Source organism: Sturnira hondurensis, unplaced genomic scaffold, assembly GCF_014824575.4.
Source record: "Sturnira hondurensis isolate 20B ecotype Veracruz unplaced genomic scaffold, ASM1482457v3 Scaffold0006713, whole genome shotgun sequence".
NCBI lineage: Eukaryota > Metazoa > Chordata > Mammalia > Chiroptera > Phyllostomidae > Sturnira > Sturnira hondurensis.
In genome coordinates, this window is record NW_028079344.1 from 3,797,207 (window position 1) to 3,815,507 (window position 18,301).

The following is an 18,301-nucleotide window of genomic DNA, read 5'->3' on the forward strand; positions in this document are numbered from 1 at the left end:
CATCACTATTGGTTTCCTGTGCATTTCCTTTCATTTCAATTAGTTTAGCCTTCATATCTTCCTCTAATTTGTGGCTAAAATCAACCAGTTCTGTGAGCATCCTGATCACCAATGTTTTGAACTGTGCATCTGAGAGGTTCACTATTTCTTTTTTGCTTAGAGTTATCAGCTCTGGGGCTTTGAGTTCTTCTTGAGCCATATTTTGGACTGTTCATGCCTGTTACATATGAGGAGGGGAGCCCTAGGTGTTCACCAGGGTGGGGCAACTCAGTAGCTGGGTTGTGACACTGTACATGGGGACAGGGTTCAAGAGGGGCAATGACGGTCCCCTCTGCTGCTTCCCGCTGCTGGGGCCTGTGCGGTCTGTCTCACTGTGTGTGAATGTGTGACCGTGGTCAGCCTGCCGCCTTGTGCCCTCACTGGATCTGCCGGATGCTACCCCAGCTGCCTGGTAGCCTGGGGTTGAGGGATCTTTCCTGCCCAACCCTGCTCTGCTGCTGGCTCCACCCCTCATACCAGTCCAGTTGAACGGTTTGTTGTTGTTACACTTCCATATAGTTCAATTTTCTGTTCTTTGGCTGCGACTTTGTTTACTAAACATTTGTTGTATTCAAACTTGGTTGTGGGAGAAGGCACAGTGTTTCCACCTACGCCTCCATCTTGGCGGAAGTCCTAAACGGGTTTCTTTATTAAAGGCCAAGATTGCAATGGTTTGCAGATTATCCTAAGTGTACTCACCCGTGGAGCTGCTTGAGTGGTTGGGGCCCTTTGTGACACACTCTGGAGAGTAACAGCAGGCTGGTGGGCTCTTGTGTTGAGTGCCTGAGGGGGATGAGCCTGGAGCCCTTTCTAAAGTCAGATATGTGCTTTGATGACACTGGGAGACAAAGGAAGAAAGATTTCTGTAATATTTTATGTAGTCAAAAGTAGCAAAGTTTTGAGTAAGGCCAGAAGTCCAGTCATTGGCATTGTGTCTTACCACCTCAGTGAAGGGGAGCCTTGGCAGAAGTGTAGGCTCCATTTGACCGAGGAGCCATATGTGTCACATCAGAGGTGACAGGAAAGAGTGCCGAAGGCCTCTGCCTGCCGCTCCAGGTCTGGAGCAGCAGGAGGAGGAAGGAGATTGTGCCAGTTCTCTCCCCTGAGGTGCTCTTGAGGAAGCCTTCCCCTCTCCATTTAAAGGACTTCATGAAACCTGGATTCCTGTGCCAAGACCAGATTCTGCAGACTTGTCTCAAAGTAGCAGCTCCAAAGCCATATGGATTACTTGCTGATTTCTTTTGGTTGTTGAGAGTCTTTAGCTGAATTAGCTGCTTTGGCTATGGTTGTCAGAAAGGCTGTTAGTTGCTCTGCAGAGTTTTGCATCCATTCAACCAGATTCTAGCCCAGGCAGTGGAGGAGTGGCCAGCTCCAATGCCTCCCTCCCTCTTTGGGCCTCCTTTCCCCTTTTCCCTTGTCCCAGTGCTGGCTTCCATATAGAGGACTCTTCCAAGGGCCAACAGCAGTTTGTGCTTGAAAGTACATGGCGGTCAGAGTCTCCCCCTGTCTCCTTTCCTGCCTGCCCTCCCAGGAGAGCAGAGCTGCTGGTGGCCTCTAGGGTGAGGATTTATGGGAGACCTGAGGAGACCCGCCCATATGCACCATTCACAAAGCCAAGTTGATCCTGATGTCTCTCATTTGTCTGGCCTGCTTTCCTGGCTGGTGTCCAAGATGTGAGTTCCTTAGTGTTTCCACATGTAAGTGGCTGGTTTGTGGCTGGGTCATTTGACATTGTTCTCACCATCACCACCTCTTTGATCAAAAGACGTGCAGAGAGGGAGGTGTTGTGCATTCACTAAAAGCAGAGGGAATTTAAAATCATATATTTGAGTAGATGCCTTAGAAATAAAGAGTTCACAGCCAGATGAGATTCTTTACAGTACAAAATAAATAGGACTCTATATTGCATCACAGTTTGGTATGTTTGAGGGGCACCCAAGCCTGCCAGTGGGTGTGTGGACATCATGATTCTGACAACAGGATCTCCTCAGGGGACTTTATAGTTTCAAGGTGAGTTGGGAAAGGGAAACTTGGGGAACTTGGAGCGATAGGACAAACATTTTTACTTGTATTTTGAATAATCAAAGTCCTCCTCAACTTTCAAGTCCTTGCTTCGTTGTCACCTAGTTTCTCAAGCCTCCCCAGATTCTTCGTGACTAGAACTGATGTTACCCTTGGATGATTTTCTAGTTCCCAGAATATGCTACCACTATACATTGAAGAAATTACTGTTGTTTGTTTAAGCTGTTAACAAACTAAAGACTTGTTTGTTTGGGTTTTTTTTACCTACATGTATCAGAGCCCAATAAGACGTGAACAGGATCTTGCAGCAAAGAAAGTAATGTTTTATTTAAGGACTTGGTGCCCAGCCCACAGATACAGGTGAGCTAGTGCTCTGAAACCTGGCTCCCTGATGGCCTCTTGCGGGTTATATAGTGAAAAAAGTCATTAAACATGGTAGCTAAGGGAGTGGGGGTCATGGCTCTACTGACTGGTCAGAGCTGAAGCAGGCAGCAGTCAGTCATTGCATCAGGTCCTAATGTCAGCCATGGCATTGTCCAGTCTGGGTGCACGAGGCTGTGGTTGGTAGGGTCATTTGCTTTCGTGAGTCTGGGGCTGAAACATAAGTGAGGTCAAATGTTACTTTTTAGTTTAGCTGAAACTGGCTTCTCATGGTCAGTGAACCTGAGGCTTTATTCTTAAGATGTTTTTTTAAAGATTGTATTTGTTTATTTTTAGGGAGAGGGGAAGGGAGGGAGAAGAAGAGGGTGAGAAACACTGATGTGTGAGAGAGACATCAATCTGTTGCCTCTTGTGCACGTCCAGCTGGGGACCTAGCCCCACAACCCAGGCATACACCCTGACCAGAATTGAACTGGCCACCTTTCAGTTCACAGGCCGGCACTCAGTCCACTGAGCCATACCAGCCAGGGCCTTAACATAGTTTGATGTTGACCAGACCCAATGTCCTAAGGGTTTAAGGATTAAAGGAGTGGGCATGCAATACATGCAAAGGTAGAAGGATGTGGTTGAAAGGAGGCAAGTGAGTCGTGGTAGTGTTACACTGGGCAGCTTGAATTGAGGAGAAAATCATATTAAAGAACTGAAGTTCTTGTGCAATTACAAAATGACTTTCTCACCTATTAATACGTAAGCTCTTTGAAGGCATAACCTCTCCTTTTGTAATCTATTTCCCTGGAGCAAAATTATATACTCAGTAAAGATTTGTTAAGTTGAATTACAATATATAAAATAGTATCTCTCTTCCTGTTTGTGGGAAAAATGTAGTTTTCCTGAGTGAATTTAGAAGTTATTTGCTTAACTGAAAAAACATAAGCTCTGATTAAAAAATTTGAAGACATATAGGTCATGAGTATTACAATAACTTTAATAACTCAAAAGAATGTTACAATGACAAAGTACACTTCGGTATAATCTCCTAAGTGCTCAAAAAGCAACACAATAATTAATAAATTAATAATGCAAGAATAAACTGTGTTTTGTGTACTTACAACTGTAATCATACTTTTGCCCACCTGTTCATATGGGGTGTGTGTGTGTATAGTTTTTCACTCTAAGTCTTTCAAAGACAATAATTGTTAACCACCTGATTTAGTGTGGTGAAGTATCTGGGAAGTGGGAGGTTCAGGTATGCTACGTCATTTAATAAGTTGTGAACATTTCCGGTTTTAATTTGGTTTACCTACTCTTAGTTGGGAAGGTCTGGAACGCTGCCCTGGACTTTTGGTTCTGTGGGAATTGGCTCTGAGGAGGAGGAATGCTGGAAGTAGCTGTTGGAATTATGAGCTTCAGGGCCTGGGATCATGAGAAGTGAATGGACTGGAATCTGTTCCCTAAGAGCCTAAGAGGTTGCTTTGTGTCTGACTTGTTGACGACAGCCCCATATTGGAAATATTCTTCCACTGTTGATAAAAATGTTTTATTTTCATACACAACTTGCGAAATCCTGAAACAAAACAACCCCGCCCCCTAAAAAACCCACAGAAACTTTTCTGGAAGTGATTATTCAGTAGTGCACATTTCATAGACAGTTGACTAACACTACAATAAAGAAAATGTCTTCCCATCCCTGAGGGAAATGAGGCGGTTTAACAAACTTACAAATATAAAGGCATCATAGTCCAGTAAGTTTTCATGCCTCTATCTTTCCTTCTTTTCATTACTGCTACTCTTCTTTTTCTGGCTTATTGATTATTTATTCTACTCGAATTCTACATTATTCAAAGTGTATTTTCCCTCTCACTTTTACTCTGATTTAACACATCTTGGAACTTCTGTTTGATTTATTAATAAAATTAGCTTTAATAGGAGTCATAAATCTAGGATGTAACAGACTGAGCAAACAAATTGTCTAAGTACGGTGCCCTAAAGAGTTGGTGTGGTTTTTACTTTTGATTATACTTCTCAGGATCTTATACCTGAAAACAAGCCCTCTTCCCTGGCACCTGTGCCCTGCCCACGCTCGTGCCCAGACCTTCACCCTTTGTCTTCTGTGTGGTGTGCTGGACAGCAAAGAGTGCGCAGGATGGGATTGGCTAGCTGAGAGAAGGCTCTTTAACATTAGAAGCTTGCTTACCTTCTTAATTATTTCAGTTTGGCCTACTGTTCAGATTAGTTTGCCAAATTAAAATGGGTGAATGAGAGAATAGTCCCCAAATGTCTTAAATTAGCAGGAAAAACAGATTACGATTAAAAATATGTATCTTGGATAATGAGGTGACCTTATCAAATATTAAATCTTTATAGTTTGGATATCATTGAGGAAATCTCAGGATATTTCCTACAGTGCTTCTGAATCTTCTGGTCAGGTACAAATAGCACTCTGTCATATTTTCACTGCGCATAGAAACAAAGCTAGAAAGTGCCCTTCTATAATAAAATATTATATTAGTAGAAGCAAACCTAGTGTGAAATGTTGTCAAAGAAAAAGGACACTGTGATGTGTACTTGATTGTTGACCTATAGAGTACCTAGAAATAAAAGATAGAAAAGTACTGTATTTTTAGGACTATAAGACACACCGTACCATAAGATGCATCTAGGTTTTAGAGGAGGAAAATAGGAAAAACATTATTGAAGCAAAAAATGTGGTAAAATATTTAATAACCCATGGCCCCACTCCACTGTCCCCACCTCCAACAGTGAGCCAGGTAAGCTGCATTCAGACTATAAGACGCAACCCCTTTTCTTCCCAAATTTGGGGGGAGTGTGTCTTATAGTCCAAAAAATACAGTAATTGTTGTGACATGATTTGAAAATGCTCTTTTTTCAGATTGATCTATATGGACTTATAAAGGATGTCCTCCAACTGGTGGTTGGTCTATAGAGTGCCTTAATTTCTAATTCAGTAAAAATACGAGTATAGAATAGACAGTGTACATTTGGGGAAAATAATGCCCCAGTGTCATAGGAAATACAATGACTCTTTAATTTAGGGAGATGTGTACAGGAGAAGGTGTTATTAAAATAGGCAGTGTGTCATCATATTTTTTAAGTCAAGATCTCAGTAGGTACCAACTTTTTTTTTACTTCACAATTGAAATAACATAGCCTCAAAATGTTTGACAGCAGAAACTGCTTTTATGGAGTGTGATGCCTGGCTAGATAGCCTCTTCAGGAGTTAGAGAATAGCCTGGTTAGTAGGTGTGTAAAGAAATGTCATATTCACAAACTCTAGGAACATAACTTGGGCTAGTCATTGTTGATGGTTCACTTGACAGTATTGCTACATGGTTTCCTGTGAAGGAACTAGTATCTTGACGACAGCGTGCACATGTATTGGTGGGTCATGGTCATGATGGGGGAAATATTGGAGGTCATAGAGCAGTTGGAAAAATTGCCTTAATGCTCTGGTTTCTGGAGTCCTATACTGGAGAAGATTGCCTGCCTAACCCTGGTTGCTTCTCAGACATTTTACAAGCATATAAATTACTAAAGGCTAAAAACAATACAAAAGAAAACAACTTGAAGGAAAAAATATCCAAAAATAAATCCCAAAGGCTCCCATGTCTATTTTCTTTCAAAACCAAATAATAAGAATTTCTATTTATTCTTTTCATACTTTCGTGTAACCTATTATTTGAGTTCAAAACTTAAATGTTTAGTTCCAGCTTAAAAAAAAAAAGAAAAAGAAAACACCTGGGACTGTTATTTTGAATCACCTTAGAAAAACTTGTGGAAAGCCTTGCTATGATCAGATTTCACCTCTATGACATTTAAGATGTATGCTACACAAAATATAGTAGCTGGCTAACCAGCTTCGTAGCCCTTGTTAAGCTTTTTCCATTTTGCAAAAGCAATAGCTCTGAAATACAGAGGTGATTGCATTAAATCCTTGGCTGGCAATTTTGTGTGGGATTGGGTATTGAAATGCAGCAAAGCAAATAATGAAGGCATATGTTTACCTATAATTCTTTTTACCTTGGGAGAAGGATTAAATAGGAACAGTTTGGTTGTTGTCAAATTCTTAACAGTTGCTTTCAAGCATGAAACAGTCCCTGGGCTCTCAGGAGGATTTACTTAGCAGTTTGAATAGAGAGGTCTTTACTGCTAATGGAACTGAGATGGCGGGCTTAAGCAGTGGGGTGCTTTATAGCCTCTTTAGCCACTTGAGAAGATGTAACATCAAATAGCTGAAACCATCCTGGTCTCCATTGGTGTTTAGGAAGTTGTGCAAAGACAGGTGAATAAATAATTCAGGGTTGTACTATAATGTCTGGGTGCCAGACGTGTGGAGACTCTCTAAAAGCTTGATTCACAGCAGGTTTAGTTCTGGGGGAAACTCTGGAGGGCCTTCTTGAGCTTGGCCCTGGGGAACGTTTGCAGAGAATGACATTTTTTAGGAAAGAATTTTCACTTGAGATTGACTGAGCTTTGTGAAACTTTTCACTCATGGCTTCAATCCTGGAAAAGTGTTATTCATTAAAAAGTAATAATAATATATTTTTTCAGTACAGATGGTTGGCAATTACTGCTTGTGTATGTATGACTGTGTGTGTATATTTGAAATACAGGATAGTGATGATTACTTAGAGTCTTAAGTAACCGTTTCAGCTCTGTGCTGTTTAATAGGCTTTAAGAAAACACTTGTTGAAGAGGTGGGAGAGGAGTAGTCAGTTTGTCTGATGGTAGCTGGTTGAAGCTTCCCCTTCACACTCTCCAGTCAGTCGGTTTGAATCATGGCGGAGATGTTTGCCAAATATCCTCTAATGAGCAGGTGGGAAAGCAGGTCTTGGTAGCCACCCATGTGTGAATATCCACAAAATTTCTGACTCTTTCTTGGCATAGAGTAAGACGGTACTTCTTTTTTATGTGAACACATGTGGTCATATGACATCTTTAGCCAATTACATGTCAATTCTGGGCAGAAGCCTTCAGAGAGCCAGTGTGTGTTTCACTACCTTCTGTGCCCCTTGCTGTGGCCTCTTGCCATAATTTGGCTCCCATGTGAGGACGACTTGGAAGGGAGCCTCAGCTTCTTCCTGCAGTGGGCATGGGGTATGAATGAGAAATGATCTATTTCCTGATACTTTATGATTGTTACTGAAGCATAATGGTCTACCCTGAATGATGTACCAATAAGGTGCCAGGTTCTTCTTGAGGTAAGGAACTGCTCTTAAGAGGTGCCTTGGTATTTCCTTACTTTTGGCTGAGTGGAGCAGTTCCTGTGATGATGTGGTGAGGAGTTAAGTGAGGGGTGCACAACCCATGGCTCCTAATCTAGGGGGGGATTGGCCTTTCTCTTTAGTTTCTTTCCTTTTTATCTCATAGGTTGCCTCTAACACTTTCTTTCTATTTTTCCTTCCTCTAATTAAGTTTCTCTCTCTCTCTCTATCCTTTCGATGGTTTCTTGGCAGGAATTCTCAGTTCTATGCCAACCCCAAAGTAGAAAGTGACTTCTCTCTTCTAGGTATCTAACCCTGAGCAATGGGATTCTAGGCTCCCTCTTATCTGCCACAGAAGAGGAAAAACTGTGTCTCAAAGCCAATGAAAGTGATCACCGCAATTGCCTAGTGGTGAGAATTATTTGCTTTCACATATAAAGTGAGAGCCATAGCTGTTGGCAGAGGGACATTCTGGACCTGTTTTCATTAGGGCACATCTCAGTGCTTTATTAAGAATCTGCTTTTCAACAAAAGTTCTTTACTCTTCACAAAGTTCTGGGAGCTTGCTGATAAATTATGCATTTTATAGATGGGAAATTGAGGCTCACAGAAAGTGATAATATACTTAGATCATACACATGACCATTATATAGTTGAACTAACTTCAAAATAGACTGATTTCAAAACAGGTCCTCTTTATACTGTATTATTACATGGCTTTTGAGCATAATTAAATAGACAGAGTTGAAAGAGTCAGAATTGAACCTATGTGCCAGTTTTATTTATTTTATTTTTAACTATATTTTATTGATTATCCTATTACAGTTGTCCCATTACCCCCTCCCACCCGTGTTCCCCGCCTTAGTTCATGTCCATGGGTCACACATATAAGTTCTTTGGCTTCTGTGTTTCCTATACTATTCTTAACCCCCCTATCTATTTTCTTCCTACCATTTATGCTACTTATTCTCTGTACCTTTCCCCCCACTTCTGCTTCCATGCTAATAACCCTCCATGTGATCTCCATTTCTGTGATTCTGTTCTTGTCCAGTTGTTTGCTTAGTTCATTTTTGTTTTTTTTAAGGTTCAGTTGTTAATAACTGTAAGTTTGTTGTCATTTTACTGTTCGTATTTTCCATCTTCTTTTTCTTAGATAAGTCCCTTAGATATAATAGGGGCCAGGTGATTGTGAACTCCTTTAACTTGACCTTATCTGGGAAGCACTTTATCTGTCCTTGTATTCTAAATGATAGGTTTGCTGGATAGAGTCATCTTGGATATAGGTCCTTACCTTTCATGACTTCACATACTTCTTTCCAGCCCCTTCTTGCCTGTAAGGTTTCTTTTGAGAAATCAGCTGACAGTCTGATGGGAACTCCTTTGGAGGCAATTGTCTCCTTTTTTTCTTCCTGCTTTTAAGATTCTCTCCTTATCTTTCATTTTGGGTAATATAATTATGATGTGCCTTGGTGTGTGCTTCCTTGGGCCTAATTTCCTTGGGACTTGCTGAGCTTCCTGGACTTCTTAGAAGTCTATTTCCTTTGCCAGTTTGAGGAAGTTCTCCATTGTTTTTTCAAATAATTCTTCAGTGTCTTGCTTTTTGTGTTCTCCTTTTGGCACTCCTATGATTCAGATGTTGGAATGTTTAAAGTTGTCCTAGAGGTCCCTAAGCCTCTCCTCACTTTTTTGGATTCTTGTTTCTTTATTCTGTTCTGGTTGACTGTTTATTCCTTCTAGTCCAAGCTATTGACCTGAGTGGTTTCCTTCCCTTCAGGGCTGGTTCCCTGTACATTTTTCTTTATTTCACGTTTTATAGCCTTCACTTTTTCTTCTATTTTGTGACCATATTCAACCAATTTTGTGAGCAACCAAATGTGCATGTGTTAGGTTGGTTGTCTGTTTGTCACTTAGTTGTATTTTTTTTTCTGGAGCTTTAATCTGTTCTTTCCTTTGGGCCTCTTTTTTTTTTCCCCTTGGTGCACCTGTGATGTAGTAAGGGGCGGAGCCTTAGGTATTCACCAGGGCGGGGCAACTGAGGTCAATACTTGTCGTGCTGCTCCGGGCAGGGGTCCAAGAGGGATCAGTGCTGCTTGTTCAGCTCTCCACCAGCTTTCAGTCACTTTCCCTGCTATGCACAAGCAAATTGAGCCCTTCTGGTCTGATTCCCAGGTGGGTAGTTTTGTGTATGTTCTAGGACCCTGTGGGTCTCTCCAACGAACTCTCCTATGAGGCTGGGAGTTTTTCCTGCCGCCTCAACCCCCACAGATTTTTTCAGTCAGAGGTTTTGAGGCTTTATTTACCTGCACTGGGAGCCTGGGTTGCATGGTCTGTCTAGCTCCCCACTTGTTCCTCCGGGTTTATCCCCATGCAAATGTGAGACTACCCCCTCCGCCAGTATCCATCTTTCCATGAGTCCTCTCTGCCTGGCTGCCCATCTCCACCCCTCCTACCAGTCTGGATGGATGTTTCTTCTTTAACTCTTTGGTTGTTGGACTTCCATACAGTTTGATTTTCTGTAAGGTCTGGTTGTTTTTGGTTTTTAAATTTGTTGTTGTCTTTTGGTTGTGCAAGGAGGCACAGTGTGTCTACCTACATCTCCATCTTGATTGGATGTATATATGCCAATTTTAATAATTAAAATAGTAATACAATAATAAAATAATCATAGCAGCTAAAAGTTACATAGTGTTTACTATATGGTGCACTGTTCAAATGCTTCAAATAAAGAGGTTGTGAAACTTGCCCAAGGTTACACAGCTAAAAACTAGTAAACTGGAATTTGAAACCAGATTCTAGAATCCTTGGTTTAAATAATTACATTTTACTGTAAAATGAAGAAAAGCATTCTTGAATTGAAATTTTATAATTTTTAATATACATTTTCTGAATATGTAGGTTATATATGCACTATTGCCGTATCTTTTAGGCTTTCACCTGCACCCGCCTGGTAGGGGTCAGGACTCTCATGTGAGAGGAACCGATACTGGACTCCCTAAGGTCTCTGCCAGGTTCCTTGGTTTATTGGTTTGTCGTTTCAAAAAAAAAAAAAAGCTGTCAAAAACTGTGAGTATTTTTTGTAGGATGAAAACAATTAGAGGGAAGTACCTAGTGAACTGTTTGGGGACTATGCCTGAGATTTGTTCATCTTCCAAAGGTGCTGTCTCGTGGAACCTTAGGGAGCACAAAAGCAGCGGAGGCAGACCTGATGACAGGTTCCCTGTGGGCTGTGCTCTGGCAAAGCTCCAGATTAATAGGATGGTTACCCAGAGGCATGCCCCAGGATGGGTCTGCATACGACCTGACGGTTTGGGAGACGGGCAGTGAGGTGGGGACAGGAGCAAAGAATGGCCCACTTACGTCAGCTTCAGTGCTGAGGAGGACAGAAAGCTTCTCTGCTGTGGCTGAGGCTCTGGTGGGAGAGGCAGATTTAACTCTTACTTTGAGAGCCCAGTTAAATGCTTGACTAGGCCTGGCTTTGTGTGTGTATCTGTGTTGAGGGAGACATAAAGAGAGCAAAAAAATGGCATTGTTGAAACAAGCCAAAATTTGGCCAAGTTCTCTGCTGAACCTGTAATTCCTCCAAGATATTTTTTCCAAGCATAAGGAAAAATCACTTTCTAAGACTTCCCATTTCTGATTTTTCTGTAATTCTAGGCAGGTACTTGTATAAAAATTTTATTGTACCTTTTTTAGTTTCAAACCTTGCTTATTTTAATGCAGTTTGAATTTCTGGAAAACATTACTTTTCTATTTTTGTTTTTGATGAAAGGTGATTTCTTTTTGGAGCAATAGTTTACAATTTTGTTACATAAAAAGGGTTTTGCTTTTTGTGTAAATTATACCTTTATTTGAAAAAACATATTGGTTCTTTGTCAAAAATTATTGATATTTCCAATCCCTTTTCTGATTATATGAATCCTATATCCTCATTGTAGGAAAAACTAGAAAATGCCAGAAAATATAAAAAACATAAAAAATAACCTAATCACTTAAAGAAGCACTACTAACAGTTTGTTGTGTTTTTTCCAGACTTCCACGTATGCATATATGTATTATACACATATACTTCTGTGTATGACGGTGAACATGCTGTATGTGCGCCTTTTACAGATTGTCGTTTTCAGTGATCAAGATCATTATTTTTCTATGCTGAGAAATAATCTTGGAAAATATGATTTTTAATAGCTGCATATGATTTAATACTTCTCTATTTTATATATATATATATATATATATATATATATATATATATATATTGCAGTGTTGGGCATTTAGGTTGTAGCAATGTCTCACTATTAGTAGTACCACATTGAGTGTCTTTGCTTCCATGTTTTTATAAGGCTTAGTAGTTTAGGTGAGAAATGATTAAGGTTTAGTGCAATGATTTTCAACCTTTTTCATCTTATGACACACGTAAACTAATTACAAAAATTCTGTGGCACACCAAAAATATATTTTTGCTGATCTGATAGAAAATAGGTATAATTTTGATTTATTCACACTGGACTGTTATTGTGTTGGATGTTGTCATTTCTTATTTGAGAACCTGAGGGAAAAGAGGTCAGTGCCCCTGACTAAATAGTCACATATTGCATGTTTTAAAAATTCTTGTGGCACACCAGTTGAAAATTGCTTGCTTAAAGTAATAAAAATAACTCCTATTCATAAGCACCTTCCATATGACTGGCACTGGACCCTTTATGTAACCTGAGAGCAAACACGTGAGGTGACTGGTGTAATTGCCCCTGAAGAAACAGACAAACCAGTCTGGTGCTTGCAGCTGGTAGGCCATGGAGCTGGGACATAAACTCAAGACTTTCTGGTTAAAATCCCAGCTCTTCACTGCTCCACGCTCTGGCTTGGTCACACGTGGAGAACGCCTAGACCAAATTATGAAAGGACTATTGAAAACTGTATGGGAAAAAGCTATTGCATTTAAATAAAATCTGCTAATACTGGTAGATCCAGACATGAATATACTGGAAACTGTCATACAAACCCTTTTTTTCCAGCTTCTGATATTTTAAATAAAAAAGTCTAGAGTGACTTCTCTGAGGCCATACACCTGATTATTTATAGCTGCAAGTAGGACCACAAGCCCTACATCTGGTTTTCCGTCCACTGTACTAGACTGTATGGGAGGTCCTGTTATATCCATAAAGAGGGTTCTCCCCGAGTTACCTGGTTTGAAATCGGTCATTCTCTCCTGAAGCACAAGGATGACAGCACTGTACGCTGGCTAGATTTGAACCTTAGCTCTACCTTTCATCTGTGTGGCCTGGGCGAGTTAATTAACTTATTTGTGCCTCAGTTTCCTCTTCTGTAAAACGGGGAAAACAACAGTACCTGCTGCATGGGGCTGTTGTGAAGATGACAGGAGTGAGTGTACGCGACACAAGGCTCCTAGAACAGTGTGTGGTGCATAGTGAGTGCTGTGTGTGTGTGTGGCTGCTCTGAGGAATTAGCCATGGTATCTTTGCCACTTCTTTCCTACAGATAAGAGTTTCAGGAACCTTAAAGGAATCATATGTTGCCTTTTACAAAATTTTACTTTTAGAAATTCTACTTTTACTTATAGAAATTCTATAAGTGCTTGAAATACACCTATAGCTGTCATTGAGTATGTATTTAAAGAAAGTAGTAAAAGTGAGAAAAAAGCTTTTAGAAAGCTAAGAAAACTCCAAGTTCAAATATCTTTTTAAATAGGCATTTAGAATGTCATTCCAAATGTGTTTCCTTTGTTTTCTGATATGAAAGTTTTTGGAAAAAAATAAAAACAGCACAACCTAATAGGATATCAGTAAGTCAGAGATTTCCTGCTTTGGTTTTACCTAATAGTAATTTTTTAGCTCTCATCACAATGAGTGCAAATAGATGTTTTAAAAGTCTAGTTTCTCACACAATTTGAATCAGTTTGCTATGTTTGGCTTAAAAATGAATAAGGAATATGGCCTAATTCTTGTCCTATGGTGAACTTACATTGTGAGGTAAGAGAATAGAAAATAAAGTTTTCATTAGAACTCTTTCACTCCCCGCGTGAAAACACTGGGAGAAAGCCAAGGTGGGGGGAGGGGGAGGGAGTGTCATAAAGATGCACTTATTCTGTCTTTGTCAGTCACCAGTGGAGTCATAGTAAGACTAGTAATAGTGGACGGTATGTGACATTGGCAGTCACAGGCATGGATTTGAAGCCTAGGTCCACAGCATGCAGCTGTGTGACCCAAACTGGGTCATACCCATGCCTCCCAGCTGCATTTTCCAGTAGAATAGAGATGATAGTTCCTTCTGTGAGCATCGAATAACTTAACGTTCATGAAAGCCTCTCACCTATGGAACCTAATCAACAAACAAGCAAGCAAAATATAGCCAGAGACACTGGAATTAAGAACAAACAGCCAGAGGGGCGGAGGGAGGGCCATACAAAAAGGAACATGTATAAAGGACACATGGACAAAGCCAAAGGTGGGTAGGATCAAGGGTGGGAAATGGGGATGGCCAGGGTGGAGCATAGTGGTGGGGGAAAATGGAGACAATTGTACTTGAACAGCAATAACAAAATGTGAAAAAAAAAAGAATAAATCTCAAATTCAAGTTAAGAAAAAACAAGAAAGCCTCTAATGCAGGGTGCTGGTGGTTTCTCACCTTTTCCTCTGATGATGATGATGTTCAATGGAGAAAGGAGATGGATCATCAGAACTTAGTTCTTCAAACTAGGACTATGCTTTAGGTTTGCTTTTGAACTAGGTTGTTTGCTTACACTATCCAATGAAGTGATATGACACAGCACCCCACTTCGTAAAAGATTGTTGTTCCCTTCCCCACTTAAAATTGCTTAACAGTCTGGACTTTAGCTGGGTTCACATAGTGTGTACCTGATATACAGAGCTGGGGGGGCGGCATTTTTTGTTCCTCAACCTCATACATAGGGAATACAAACTGCTGTCAACTCCAGCTGTCAGCCTGGTGGTAAATGACCAGAACGTGTGGGAGGGGGCAGAATAAAATCTGCGTGTAGAATGAAAGGGAGCATACTGATAACTTCTACTAGCATAGCCTCTCACTGTGCCCCAACCCTGTAAGTGAGCTAGTGGGTTCATGAATGTAAAAGGCCTGCTTGTTAGGAAGTTGTAGTATGTACAGTCCCAGTACCCTTGCTCCCCATCCAAGTCTAACCTTTGTTACTCCAGGTTAGGAGTTGCTTGGATTATAGTTGTGAGGTGCTTGACATACTCTGTTACTCTGATTATACCCCCATTGGAATTAATTGTACTTGGCTGCCTTTCACTTGGACACCAGCCTCCAGGCCTTATCACCCTATGCGGGTGGCTTAGTATTCTTCCTCTCTGCAGAGGGATTCCTCTGGTCTCCTTTGCTTCTCAAGGTTCTTGATGACCTACACTAAATATTGATGGGATTAGGATTCCTTCTGGAAGCTGTCACCCCAACCTACACTGTTTCTCATCTGCTCCTGACTCTAGTGACTTGAACAATCAGCCCTTTGGTCCTCATTTTGGGCAGGACATTTTTTTCCTTTAAAATTTTTGGGCACCAAATATCACAGACCTTTTGGGCCTCAGACACTGGCCTTTCCCTTGGGTGATAGCTCCTTTTCTTGAGGGGCTGGTTAAATCCAGAACACAGTTGGGAAAGCAGTTTACTTTTTAATTATTGTGTCCTGCATCCTCTTGTTGGCTGCCTGGCCACTGGGAGTGAGAGCCTACCTCCCGGGGCACCAGCCCCTCCCAGGGCACCCAAGAGGTGGAGGTCTCTAGTCAAGTGTTTCAAGGCTGGACTCAAGGTCTTGGGACACCCGTAGAAGGGAGTTTTGGGGATATAGGTTGCCCAGGGGACTGTGGTAATGCTCAGCTTATCCCAGCAAGTATTTAGGAACTACCTGGTCTCCCCTAGGGGCCCCATGCTGGATTGTAAGGGAATATGAAGAGGAAGTTGAGTACTGAGTGCTTGGACAATGCTCACCTTGAATGCCATCTTAAACATTTCAGATAGGGAGTTTTTGTGGTAGAGAATGGAACTGAACTTTAACCCAGTTATTTTCCCTCTGAAAGGAACAGTAGGAAACTGACAATGGAGGTTAGTTAGGAAACAGGTTGTTTCTGGGGTGCTAAAGTGAGCAGAGTCCCATTTATGCCAAATAAGCTGCACCGAGAAAATGGACTTCTGCTGTGTGTAGCTCCCCTTGGACCTCTATTTGAAAAAGAAAAACAGTCAACTTATTTTTTCTACAAAAATTTGAAGAATTTTCAAATGGTCTTATGGCAGGTATACTAAATATATTTAGTATATATTTCCATAGTAATGTATGTGTCAGGATACATATTTTATAAGCTACTAATTAGGTTCTATACCAGACTGGATTTTTTGTCTGAGGCATTCACTGTTTTTCATTTTAATATCAAAACATTAAAATAACTTAGAAACAAAATGTTATGTAGTTTAATGATTCTACTTAAAATTAATGTATTTCTGTTATTCCCTAGTGTACTATTATTACATGATAGTTATTATCTTTGAAATGAGACTTGAAAAAGATAATGAAATTTTCTAAATATTGCAAATATTGAACAAAACTTGATTTTAGATCAGGCATTTTTATTTTATTTTGTTTAAAAGAATGAAACGTTTAAGTCACTGTATGATGTCGAAACTGTTAGTGTTGGAATTTTAAGTCATTTAAAGAATACATTTTAATCTGAACCAAAAGCAAAACTAAATTATAATTTATTTTCATCTTGCTCCTGTTTTTAAAAATATATTCAAATAAAAAACTTTCTCATTTTAAATTCTAGTATTGTTCAGGAATGTTAATAATTCAGTCGTTTAACAAATAATTGAAGGCCACTCTGTGTCAGGCCCTGATCCAGATGCTAGCAGTGCTAAACAGAATTGACACGAAGCCACCCATGTCGTCAGAGAGCTCCCATTTTACTTATGTGCACTTCTGAATACCAAGTGCTAGGCTGTGAGCTTTCCTTGCATGAGCTATTTTAATTTTTATGTCAGCCCAAATAGAAAGGCATTATTAACTAAATTTAACAAATGAGGAAGTTGAGGCTTCAGTGTGGTTTGCAGTCTCAGGCCTTGTAAGTGACTGGCTAGGTTTACAAGTTCCATTTAACCCAATGCTGGCTTATGACCACTGTGCAGTTGAAAGAGGCCTTTTGAACCATTGAATTAGCTTTAATGAGGAATTGGCCTAGAACCATTTAAATTTGGCATTAGGGACTTTGCTTAATAAAAATAGTGGTAGACTAAGGACTGTGGGTAATAATGACGTGTCAATATAGGTTTGCCGGTTGTAACACATGTACCCTCTGGTGGTGGATGCTGATATGGGGAGGCTATCCATGTTTGGAGGCAGGGGTATATGGGAAGTCTTTGTACCTTCCCCTCAATTTTGCTGTAATCCTAAAACCGCTAAAAAATCAGTCTTTTTAAAAAATTGGTACAGACATATACAAGTGGGCTCAGATGGTGGGTTGGCCTCAGACATGCCAACATGCCAACCATGTCTTATGAGGAGGATTTAAAGGGATGACTGAACTAGGATCAATGGATGCAAGGTTCTTGGAGGAGGTTCCATGTCAATATAAGGTAGAGCTGTCCAACCCGTCCACAGGAGGAATGGATTGCCTCATTAGTGATGAGTAGTGACTGGAGATCATGGGCTTATACATGTGGTCAAGAGCGTTAGGATTCAAGTGGATGATTGTTTATATTAGGTCTCCAAACCTGCTCATGTGAATTGTCCATGTGTTGAAAGCATGTATATTTTTTTTTGTGAGGAAGTTCTGCTACCCTGCAATGTTTTGATTTATATTAGATGTAATTAGGGTGGAGACTGAGAATACGATTTTTTGGCATTATTTTATTACTTTTACTTTTTGACCCCCTTCACCAATTCCTCTTATCCCCAATGCTTGCCTCTGGGAGTTGCCATCTGTTCTCTATATCAATGAGCTTTTTTTTAAATTCTACATACAAGATAAATCATTCATTATTTGTCTTACTCTGACTTATTTAATTTAGCATAATGCCCTTGAGATGTATCCTTCTTTTTAAAAATGGCAAGCTTTCCTTTTAATGGGTGAGTAATATTCCATTGTATTTATCAGTGATTATATAGACTTATTACATTTTTTGAAAAATAAATGACATGCATTCCTGAATAAGTTTAAGGCATATAGCATGATGGTTTGATTTTCATATATTGTGAAAGGTTTACCACATCCATTGGTTTAGCTAACATCCATTTTGTAATAATACATAATGAGAAAAGAAGGAAAAAATTCTCCTCGTGATGAGAACTCTTAGACTCTACTCTCTTAACAATTTTCATATATATATGTACATATATATATCATACAACAGTGTTAACTGTAGCCATCATGTTGTACATTACATCCCTTATTTATTTTATAACTTGAAGTTTGTACCTTTTGAAAACCTTCTTCCAATTCCCCTCTCCCCAATAATCACAAGTCTGACAAGTCTGATCTATTTTTCTATGAGGGTTTTTAAAAAATTTTAAATTTAATGTAATTTTTATTTCACATACAGGTATAAGTGAGATCATAGAATTTTTATTTTTGTCTGACTTATTTCTCTTAGCAGAATTC

General features: G+C 40.0%; 1 protein-coding gene across 9 annotated transcripts in view; it reads left to right on the forward strand.

Annotated features, from left to right (window-relative positions):
- Positions 1 to 18,301, forward strand: part of PTPRM (protein tyrosine phosphatase receptor type M) — an 827,815-nt gene that overhangs the window by 50,364 nt on the left and 759,150 nt on the right. The gene's annotated exons all lie outside the window — the stretch shown is intronic.